Source organism: Scomber japonicus, chromosome 20 (assembly GCF_027409825.1).
Source record: "Scomber japonicus isolate fScoJap1 chromosome 20, fScoJap1.pri, whole genome shotgun sequence".
NCBI lineage: Eukaryota > Metazoa > Chordata > Actinopteri > Scombriformes > Scombridae > Scomber > Scomber japonicus.
In genome coordinates this window covers 1,272,648-1,283,691 of record NC_070597.1, presented here as the reverse complement: position 1 = coordinate 1,283,691, position 11,044 = coordinate 1,272,648, and the positions used below count along the sequence as shown (strand labels likewise).

Below are 11,044 nucleotides of genomic sequence, written 5' to 3'. Positions count from 1 at the left end.
TCTAACTTTACAGACTTTAAGTCTAAATTATTAAATATTATGAGATATTAAGTCTAAACTAAGATGTTAAACCTGAATTATGAGATAACAGTAATCTGTGAAGCATTAAGTCTAAAGGATGAAATATTATGGTATATGTCTAAATGAAATGCTTTTATGGGTTATTAAGTTGTAAATATGAGTTATGTATTGAGTCCTTTTTTTGCTGACTGATGACATCATCTGTCCGTTCATCCAATCAGGCTTTAGCCCCCCCCCCCACACACACACACACACAGACTCCCAGCATGCCGTTCAGCAGCTCTGCTTATCAGACTGTTTATGACATTAATCTGAGCCGCTCAGTCGGTTATTGATTATTAATCATTCAGGAAGATTATTCTGGGATTAAAGGAGCAGTCCCACAAAGATCAGCTTCAGATGATTCAAACTTTACTGTTGGTTTGGTTTTTAGGGTTTTTAACTTCCTTCACTGTGTTATTAATCCTCTCACTTTAATAAAGGATCTAACTTTGACCATTTACTGCTCTTAAGTAGTAAACATAATAATAATAATAATAATAATAATAAATGAGCAATTAACATTCAAAGCTCCTCTAAATATTCACATTAAGTTTCCAGTTAAGCTGAAACTTCTTCATGAGGTTAAAGTTAAAGAGGTTTAATTAAAGTTTGGAGTTAATTCATCAACAGTGAAATGATTCTAGTATAATAAAGAGTTTTAATTGGCTTCAGATTAAAGATGATTAAATGTTCCAAACAGCATTAAAACGACGTCTGACTCAGAAACAGCAGAGATAAAAGGTCTAAGTACAACTTCTATTAGACGTTAACCCTTTAAAGTTCATATTAAAGCACCTCAGTGTTTATCAGTTCAGGCCCAAAGTGAATAATAAAGTTTATAGTTTAGAGGATTTTCATGTTTTTGGGGTTTTTATGCTTTTTTTTCTCATTAAAACCTTAAAATACAAAAATCCTCTCAGTATTTAGGCCTGTATTTAGTTCTCTTTACTACAGCAGCACTTTAACTTGTCTTATATCTATCATTTATTATCTATTACAGTTTATTATGTTTAAATAGTTCTATATTTAAGGCATTTTTATGAGTTTTAAGGCTTTTTATCATCATCATCATCATCATCATCATCGTTGTCTCTCTGCTAGAACAGCTCGGCCTGTTTGCTCAGTTAGCCATTTTAGCTACTGTTCATCAGACACCAGCGAAGAAGAGAAGAGCGGTAGAACGACACTTACTTTACTCTCTCTCTCTCTCTCTCTATCTCTCTCTCTCTCTCTCTCTCTCTCTCTCTCTCTCTCTCTCTCTCTCTCTCTCTCTCTCTCTCTCTCTCTCTCTAAAAAGATAAAATTCAAAACCTCTTAAACTCGTTTCTGATGGAAAATAGAGAAACTCACCTGAGCAATTTCAGAGATCACCTCCCTCCGATCAGAGCTGTGTCATTCTGAGGACTGAGTGTGTGTGTTCACGTGTCATCAGGGGCCTCGCTCTCACTGTGTGTGTGTGTGTGTGTGTGTGTGTGTGTGTGTGTGTGTGTGTGTGTGTGTGTGTGTGTGTGTGTGTGATCACATCATATCAAACTCCAAAGGTTCACTGTCTTGGTGTTAGCTTTACGAGCCGCCCGACGTTAATGTTTAACCTGCTGCTATCTCTGGACACACACACACACACACACACACACACTCTCTCTCTCACACACACACACACACACACACACACACACACTCTCACACACACACACCCCTACACACACACACCCCTACACACACACACACACACACACACACACTCTCTCTCTCTCACACACACACACACACACACACACACACACACACTCTCTCTCTCTCACACACACACACACACACACACACACACACACACACTCACACACCTACACACACACCCCTACACACACACATGCAAATACACAGGGAATCAACGGAGACATAGCACACACTGAACCAGCAGCATGGTGTGTGTGTGTGTGTGTGTGTGTGTGTGTGTGTGTGTTGCAGGAGGCCTTTGACCGACAGTCACTATCTGGATCAGAGCTCTGCAAAGGCCTCCTCACCTACTAACACACACACACACACACACACACACACACACACACACACACACACACACACACACACACACACACACACACACAAGCATGAGAGTCGTCCCTGAACTTCAGGTCATAAACCGCTCCTGTGTTCGTCTTCTTCAGGTTTTAAATATTTAAAGCGTTTAAATCTTATGATCTTATTTTTCTCTTAAACTCTTTTTTTGTTTTTTTGTGATTGTTCGGATTTTAAACTCAAAGTTCAGAAACTTTGTTGAACTGATGCAGAAACGCTGCCTGCAAGTCACAACTCAGGGCTTTAACCCTGTGATGAACATGCTCAGAAACAGCCCTGGGTACTAAACTGGTTGCTAGGGTGGTTGCTAGGGTGGTTGCTAGGGTGGTTACTAAACTGGTTTCTAAGGTGGTTACTAAACTGGTTGCTAGGGTGGTTGCTAGGGTGGTTACTAAACTGGTTTCTAAGGTGGTTACTAAACTGGTTGCTAGGGGGGTTACTAAACTGGTTGCTAGGGGGGTTACTAAACTAGTTGCTAGGGTGGTTACTAAACTGGTTGCTAGGGTGGTTACTAAACTGGTTTCTAAGGTGGTTACTAAACTAGTTGCTAGGGTGGTTACTAAACTGGTTGCTAGGGGGTTACTAAACTGGTTTCTAAGGTGGTTACTAAACTAGTTGCTAGGGTGGTTACTAAACTGGTTGTTAGGGGGTTACTAAACTGGTTGCTAGGGGGGTTACTAAACTGGTTGCTAGGGGGTTACTAAACTGGTTGCTAGGGGGTTACTAAACTGGTTGCTAGGGGGGTTACTAAACTGGTTGCTAGGGTGGTTACTAAACTGGTTGTTAGGGTGGTTACTAAACTGGTTGCTAGGGTGGTTACTAAACTGGTTGTTAGGGTGGTTACTAAACTGGTTTCTAAGGTGGTTACTAAACTGGTTGCTAGGGTGGTTACTAAACTGGTTTCTAGGGTGGTTACTAAATTGGTTGCTAGGGTGGTTACTAAACTGGTTGCTAGGGTGGTTACTAAACTGGTTTCTAGGGTGGTTACTAAACTGGTTGCTAGGGTGGTTACTAAACTGGTTTCTAAGGTGGTTACTAAACTGGTTGCTAGGGTGGTTACTAAACTAGTTGCTAGGGTGGTTACTAAACTGGTTGTTAGGGTGGTTACTAAACTGGTTGCTAGGGTGGTTACTAAACTAGTTGCTAGGGTGGTTACTAAACTGGTTGCTAGGGGGTTACTAAACTGGTTGCTAGGGGGGTTACTAAACTGGTTGCTAGGGTGGTTACTAAACTGGTTGTTACGGTGGTTACTAAACTGGTTGCTAGGGTGGTTACTAAACTGGTTTCTAAGGTGGTTACTAAACTGGTTGCTAGGGTGGTTACTAAACTGGTTTCTAGGGTGGTTACTAAACTGGTTGCTAGGATGGTTACTAAACTGGTTGCTAGGGTGGTTACTAAACTGGTTTCTAGGGTGGTTACTAAACTGGTTGCTAGGGTGGTTACTAAACTGGTTGTTAGGGTGGTTACTAAACTGGTTGCTAGGGTGGTTACTAAACTGGTTGTTAGGGTGGTTACTAAACTGGTTGTTAGGGTGGTTACTAAACTGGTTGCTAGGGTGGTTACTAAACTGGTTGCGAGGGTGGTTACTAAACTGGTTGTTAGGGTGGTTACTAAACTGGTTGTTAGGGTGGTTACTAAACTGGTTGCTAGTGTGGTAACTAAACTGGTTGCTAGGGTGGTTACTAAACTGGTTGTTAGGGTGGTTACTAAACTGGTTTCTAGGGTGGTTACTAAACTGGTTGTTAGGGTGGTTACTAAACTGGTTGCTAGGGTGGTTACTAAACTGGTTGCTAGGGTGGTTACTAAACTGATTGTTACGGTGGTTACTAAACTGGTTGCTAGGGTGGTTACTAAACTGGTTGCTAGTGTGGTAACTAAACTGGTTGCTAGGGTGGTTACTAAACTGGTTGCTAGTGTGGTTACTAAACTGGTTGCTATGGGGGTTACTAAACTGGTTGCTGGGGTGGTTGCTAGGGTGGTTACTAAACTGGTTTCTAGGGTGGTTACTAAACTGGTTGCTAGGGTGGTTACTAAACTGGTTGCTAGGGTGCTTACTAAACTGGTTGCTGGGTGGTTACTAAACTGGTTGCTAGGGTGGTTACTAAACTGGTTGTTAGGGTGGTTCCTAAACTGTTGCTAAGGTGGTTACTAAACTGGTTGCTAGGGTGGTTACTAAACTGGTTGCTAGGGGGGTTACTAAACTGGTTGCTAGGGTGGTTACTAAACTGGTTGTTAGGGTGGTTACTAAACTGGTTGTTAGGGTGGTTACTAAACTGGTTGCTAGGGTGGTTACTAAACTAGTTGCTAGGGTGGTTACTAAACTGGTTGCTAGGGGGTTACTAAACTGGTTGCTAGGGGGGTTACTAAACTGGTTGCTAGGGTGGTTACTAAACTGGTTGTTACGGTGGTTACTAAACTGGTTGCTAGGGTGGTTACTAAACTGGTTTCTAAGGTGGTTACTAAACTGGTTGCTAGGGTGGTTACTAAACTGGTTGCTAGGGTGGTTACTAAACTGGTTTCTAGGGTGGTTACTAAACTGGTTGCTAGGGTGGTTACTAAACTGGTTGTTAGGGTGGTTACTAAACTGGTTGTTAGGGTGGTTACTAAACCACTAAAATGATTTTGAGCTTCTCAGCAGCTCAGTGACCTCTGACCTTTAACACACATTTTAATATTTAATTAATTCAGATACAGGATTAAACTATGATGATGTCATTGCTTTAAAGTCTCACAGTCACATGATCTGTCTTCTGTGTTTAACATGTGTAGAAGAAGAAAAGGGGGCGTGGTTTAAACATGACATCATCCACTAACTATTCATATTTAATTATGAGTATTTAAATGTTTGTCTTACCTTCAATTCTTCTGAACTGGTAAAACATATTCAGGCCTTTAAATTGCGTCTCACTGACAGCGTTGAAATAAAACGCCTCCTGCTGGTTGATCTGAGTACTGCATGAGTCTGATGATGAGTCTCTAAAACTCTGGGATCACATGATTCACTGCATGTTACAGAGTGAAGGAGTGAAAGACTTTAATCTCTTCATTAGTGAAAATACTGCAAACAAGATAAAAATACTGCAAAGAAAGACAAAAATACTACAAAGAAAGACAAAAATACTACAAAGAAAGATAAAAATACTGCAAACAAGATAAAAATACTGCAAAGAAAGACAAAAATACTACAAAGAAAGACAAAAATACTACAAAGAAAGATAAAAATACTGCAAACAAGATAAAAATACTACAAAGAAAGATAAAAATACTACAAAGAAAGATAAAAATACTGCAAACAAGATAAAAATACTACAAAGAAAGATAAAAAATACTACAAAGAAAGATAAAAATACTGCAAACAAGATAAAAATACTGCAAAGAAAGATAAAAATACTACAAAGAAAGATAAAAATACTGCAAACAAGATAAAAATACTGCAAAGAAAGATAAAAATACTACAAATAAAGATAAAAATACTACAAACAAGATAAAAATACTGCAAAGAAAGATAAAAATACTGCAAAGAAAGATAAAAATACTGCAAAGAAAGATAAAAATACTACAAAGAAAGATAAAAATACTGCAAATAAAGATAAAAATACTGCAAACAAGATAAAAATACTACAAAGAAAGATAAAAATACTGCAAAGAAAGATAAAAATACTACAAAGAAAGACAAAAATACTACAAAGAAAGATAAAAATACTACAAAGAAAGATAAAAATACTACAAAGAAAGATAAAAATACTGCAAACAAGATAAAAATACTACAAAGAAAGATAAAAATACTACAAAGAAAGATAAAAATACTGCAAAGAAAGATAAAAATACTACAAAGAAAGATAAAAATACTGCAAAGAAAGATAAAAATACTGCAAAGAAAGATAAAAATACTGCAAAAGCTCATAAAATACAGTAAAAAGGTCAGTGACTGACAGCGTTTAAATAAAAGCCCCCTGGTGGTTTATCTGTGTACTACATGCATCCGATGAGTCTCTATGGATCACATATGATTAACTGGATATTTTAATAATTTGTACCAATTTTCACCCTTTCAGCAAACTATCTGAAACATGAACCGTTAAATATCTGCAGATTACTCCAGAAATGTCCAGAAAATCAAGTATATGTGAAACAGAGCCTTAAATCAACAAGGGAAAATACATCGGCGAGACTCTCAGACCTGGAAAAAAAGCATTTCTCTATCATAAATGTTTTCTGCATCTTATCATGCATCATAAATGTTTGAGATATTTCTAAAAAGCAGATGTGTCCTCCGTGTTTACATGATCAGGTCAAAGTCTTTATTGTCATTATATTGTTAACAATATAAACAATACAATTAAATTAAAAGTGCTGCTCTGTTAGGTGCCACAATAGCGGATTCACATCGCACTCAATCACAGATCTAACATTAATAAATAAATAAGAATAAAATGAAATCAATCAATAAAAACAAGAATATTGCACGTGAGGAGTCAATTGAGTTATTGTATTGCACGGAAGGAGTTATGCTTTAGGCTACTTGTGTTACTTGAGTCCGTTCAGGGTTCGTATTGCTGTAGGAAAAAATAAAAGTTCATAATGTCTTTGTCGTCACTGCACATCGTTTGTGAATTAACTGTTTGGATGCTGGCGTACAAAGTCTGACCTAAGTCTTCTGTCAGAAAGACTGCAGCTACTCCAGGTATTCGTTTGACTTTCTTTATTTCCACATAAGAACAGGTACAGGACTTTATGTCTTTGAGTGTGGTTTCCTGTAGTTATAAACATAAACAACAGTATATAATTAGTATTAAAATAGGTTATGTTGATTCAATTCACACAGCGATATAAAACTATACAGTGAGTAAACAGTACTCATAACAGTCACACGGGGGCGCCTATGACCCATAATATCAACAGTATACACGTTGCGCACACCGTACTTATTATTAATACAAATATAGCAAGATATAAAACCCATCCACCAATTCCATGAGCTAATCCCCACGATACAATATGTTAACAACATATATTGGGCAAGAACCGAACATATTAAGCAGTATATATAACAGTATATTGCAGATGAATAAACTCCGTGAGTGAGCAGAAATATCTTTAGCATAAGTTGCTAATCAGAGTACGGGAAACGGTCATAACTGAGAAAATAATAATAAACAGTGGGTACAACTTACGTTTCACTCACGCACACAAATAATGGTCGGATGACATAAAGGGTTATGCGTTTACACCTCTAAACTCAGTAATAACAGCGGTGCTATGTAGCTGCTTCACTCCGAGTGCTGCTGCGCATCGAGTCTGTTTTTCATTCTTCCTCTCGGGTCTTTCCGGTGCCGTTCGGCTGCCTCCTCTCGGCGGAGCAGGGAAGTTTGCACAGCCGCCCCCAAAGTCATGTGGTGACTTTGTAAACCACAAAGATCCCTGCTATGTTCAGTCTCAGTCCTCTGGCATCGCTGGCAGGGGGATGAGTTTAGCTACTGGCCGTGTGTATGTAGATCCTTTAATGTCCACCTCAGCTGTGCGTATCCGGCCGTCGTCGCTGGGGATCACTTTAGTTATTCGTCCAACTGGCCACATTGCTCTTGGAAGCTGCGGGTCAATAATCATGACCACCTGATCTTGAGTGAGGTCCACAGTAGAACTAGACCACTTCCGACGATGTTGAAGGTTAGGGAGATAGTTCTTAGTGAACTGGACCCAGAAGTGATCTGCAAGCACCTGGCTGTGTTTCCAGCGGCGACGTCCAAGCAGGTCGCTGTTGTGATAGACCGCTTGTGGTAGTGATGCATCCCGCCGCCCCATGAGCAGGAGATTTGGTGTTATGGGGTCAGGGTCTGCGATATCTGAGGTAGCGTAGCCCAAAGGTTTGGAGTTGAGAATCCCCTCAACTTCTATCAGGACTGTCATGAGGACTTCCTCTGGGAGCACTTGGTCCTTTAGAACGACTTGCAGAGAAGCTTTAACAGATTTGATTTCCCTTTCCCATACACCGCCAAAATGAGGTGCAAGTGGTGGATTAAATCTGAAGCTGATACTCTGCTCAGCAAGCCGGTCCTTCAGTGCTGGTTCAAGTGCAGCGAAGGCTTCCTGCAGCTCTCTGTCTCCTCCTCGGAAATTTGTACCTCTGTCACAGAGAATCTCATACGGTTTCCCTCTTCTTGCTATGAAGCGTCGCAATGCGAGCAAAAAGGAGTCCGTATCCATACTGCACAAAAGATCCAAATGCACACACCGTGTGGTGAGGCATTTGAATATGACACCCCATCTTTTCTCATGTCTGCGCCCAATTTTGATGGTGTAGGGCCCAAAACAATCTACGCCAGTGGACCAGTATGGTGGTTGATTTATGCGCAGCCGTGCAGCTGGCAGGTCTGCCATCTGAGGAATGACAGGCTTACTGCGCCATTTGCGACACTCAGTGCAGCTATGCTGATGCTTTTTCACAGCTTGGCGTCCTCGAAGGATCCAGTATGTTCTCCTTATTTCTGCGAATACCCTGTCAGGGCCTGCATGAAAGAGACGGTTGTCATAGTCCTGTATAAGGAGCTTGGTCACAGGGTGATCTGGTGCCAGTATGATGGGATGGATAGTGTCTTCTTCGAGGGTCTCTGCCTTTCGGAGGCGACCTCCGACCCTGATCAAACCTACAGCTTTATCTTCAACGGGTGATAGAGACAGCAAACAGCTATTAGGGCTGAGCGGTTTACCTGCTTTCAGTGCTACTACCTCCGCTGGGAAACTCTCTTGTTGTGATCTCTGTAAGATGGCAACTTCTGTGTTTAACTTGTCGGCAGCTGTCATGGGAGGGGCAGCCGCCCCGTGTAACGCCTGGTATGTGGCATCTACCAGTTCAGACCATGAATTATACAGGGTTGCAGATGGCGTGCTGCTTACTGTAATGTTACCAATGAAGATGATATTACGAGTTTCTTCAGCCGGTGTAGGTGTGGAACTTACAGCAGGGTTAGTTGGCCACTTTTCTGCAGACTGATGGAGGAAAGTCGGACCACACGTCCAGCGTCTGGCCGTGGTTAGCTCTACCAGAGACTTACCCCGGGTGATATCGTCAGCTGGATTCTCTTCTGATGGGACATATCTCCAGTTGTCTGCTCCCACTAGTTCTTGGATTTCAGCTATCCGAATTCCTACAAACACTTTGTACTGCTGTGACTCGGACTGAATCCAATGCAGGACGGTTGTGGAGTCTGTCCACAGTGTTGTTTGCTGTAATGGCAAAGTCAGCTCTGTTTGCAGGACTTTGGCTAGTTGTGCACCTGACAGGGCCGCACACAGTTCTAGGCGGGGTATTGAAAGTTGTTTCCTCGGTGCTACACGGGATCTTGCCATTACGAATGCCACCTGTACATTTTCCTCGCTGGCTTTGACCCTCATGTAGGCCACAGCACCGTAGGCTTTCTCTGATGCGTCACAGAAAATGTGTAGTTCGACAGGGCTGTCATGGGGAACATCAGAGAAGTAGCGACGTGGCAGTGTGATGTGCTGCAGCTGTGGCAGTTCTCTCTCCCACTCTTGCCATACAGGTAGGAGATTGTCAGCTATGGGCTCATCCCATCCCCTCTCCTTTCTCCACAAAGCTTGAACCAGGACCTTGGCCCGTGTGGTATAAGGTACAATGTAGCCTAGAGGGTCGTATTGACTGGCTAGCACTCGATACACATATCTCATGGTCGGTTCAGTCACTGGGATGATTCGGGGTTTGTATCCAAGTGCATCAGGTCTGCAGCGCCACAGGAGACCGAGTGTTGACTCCTGTGGATCAGTCTTATTTGCAGTCAGCCACAACTCACATTCTGTTGATTTGGCTTCAGGGGGTAGGTGTGCGATAACCTCAGGCATGTTGCTGGACCACTGTCTCATATCAAAACCTCCACTGGCAAGGAGGGCTCTCATCCTGTCAATGAGCTGTCTGGCTTCCTCTGGAGATGGTAGAGACTGAAGGCAGTTGTCCACATAAAATGTTTGCAGCACAGATTTCACTACATCTTCGTTGCCTTCACTGTGGTCTTGGACGTGGCGCTGTAGAGCATAGGTTGCACAGCATGGGCTGCATGTAGTCCCAAAGGGCAAGACAAGCCACTCGTAGACATCTGGGCTACGCTCTTTCTCACCGTTGCGCCACAGGAAGCGGAGAAGAGGTTGGTCATCAGGGAGGAGACGTACCTGGTGAAACATGCCCCGGATATCTCCACTGATGGCCACGGCGTGTTCCCTGAACCTCAGTAGCACACCTAACAATGATGCACTCAAAGTAGGGCCAGGCAGCAGGTTGTCATTAAGACAGGCTTGTTTATAGTTGAATGAGCAGTTGAAGACAACTCTAGCTTTACCATTATGGTAAACGAGATGGTGAGGGAGGAACCATGACTGCTTTGAACTGCTCACCTCCTCCTCATTGATCTTGACCACGTATCCAGCTTTCTCTAATTTGTGTATCTCCTCATTGTACACTGCAGCTTGTTCAGCGTTGTTTGCCAGGCGGCGCTCTGTCGCTCTGAGGAGAGCCATCACAGCAGTGGGTGGAGCATGAAGAGCCTGTGCATTTGGTTTACGCAACAGGGGAGTAGCATAGCGGGATACACCATCGACGTTGACTCTAATGGTCTGCTGCTCTAGTTGTTCCATAGCAACTTTATCTTCACCAGAACGGATTACCTCCTTGTTGTTTCTGAATGGCAGTGTGTCTAGTTTCCAGAGTCTTTCTACATTTTGATGTAGCTCTTCAGAAGGGGATAGGAATGAAGTATGCAGGCAGCTGCTCTCCTCCGATGGGTACTGCAGGAAATTGGCTGGTCCCTGCACGGCCCATCCCAGGGCTGTGTACACAGCTACAGGTCCTCCGATGGGGCCAGACCGAACTGGGAGTTGAGGCGTTATCAGGTGAGGG

At 42.3% G+C, this 11,044-nt stretch overlaps 1 protein-coding gene across 3 annotated transcripts in view; it reads right to left on the bottom strand.

The window, feature by feature from the left end:
* The window catches only part of a1cf (apobec1 complementation factor), a 22,390-nt gene extending 20,857 nt beyond the window's left edge, over window positions 1-1,533 (bottom strand). For all 3 annotated transcript variants that reach the window (XM_053341631.1, XM_053341632.1, XM_053341633.1), the window contains exon 1: window positions 1,414-1,533. The gene's annotated coding sequence lies outside the window, so the exon portion shown is untranslated. The remainder of the gene's footprint in view (window positions 1-1,413) is intronic.
* Between the last annotated feature and the right edge of the window lie 9,511 nt (window positions 1,534-11,044).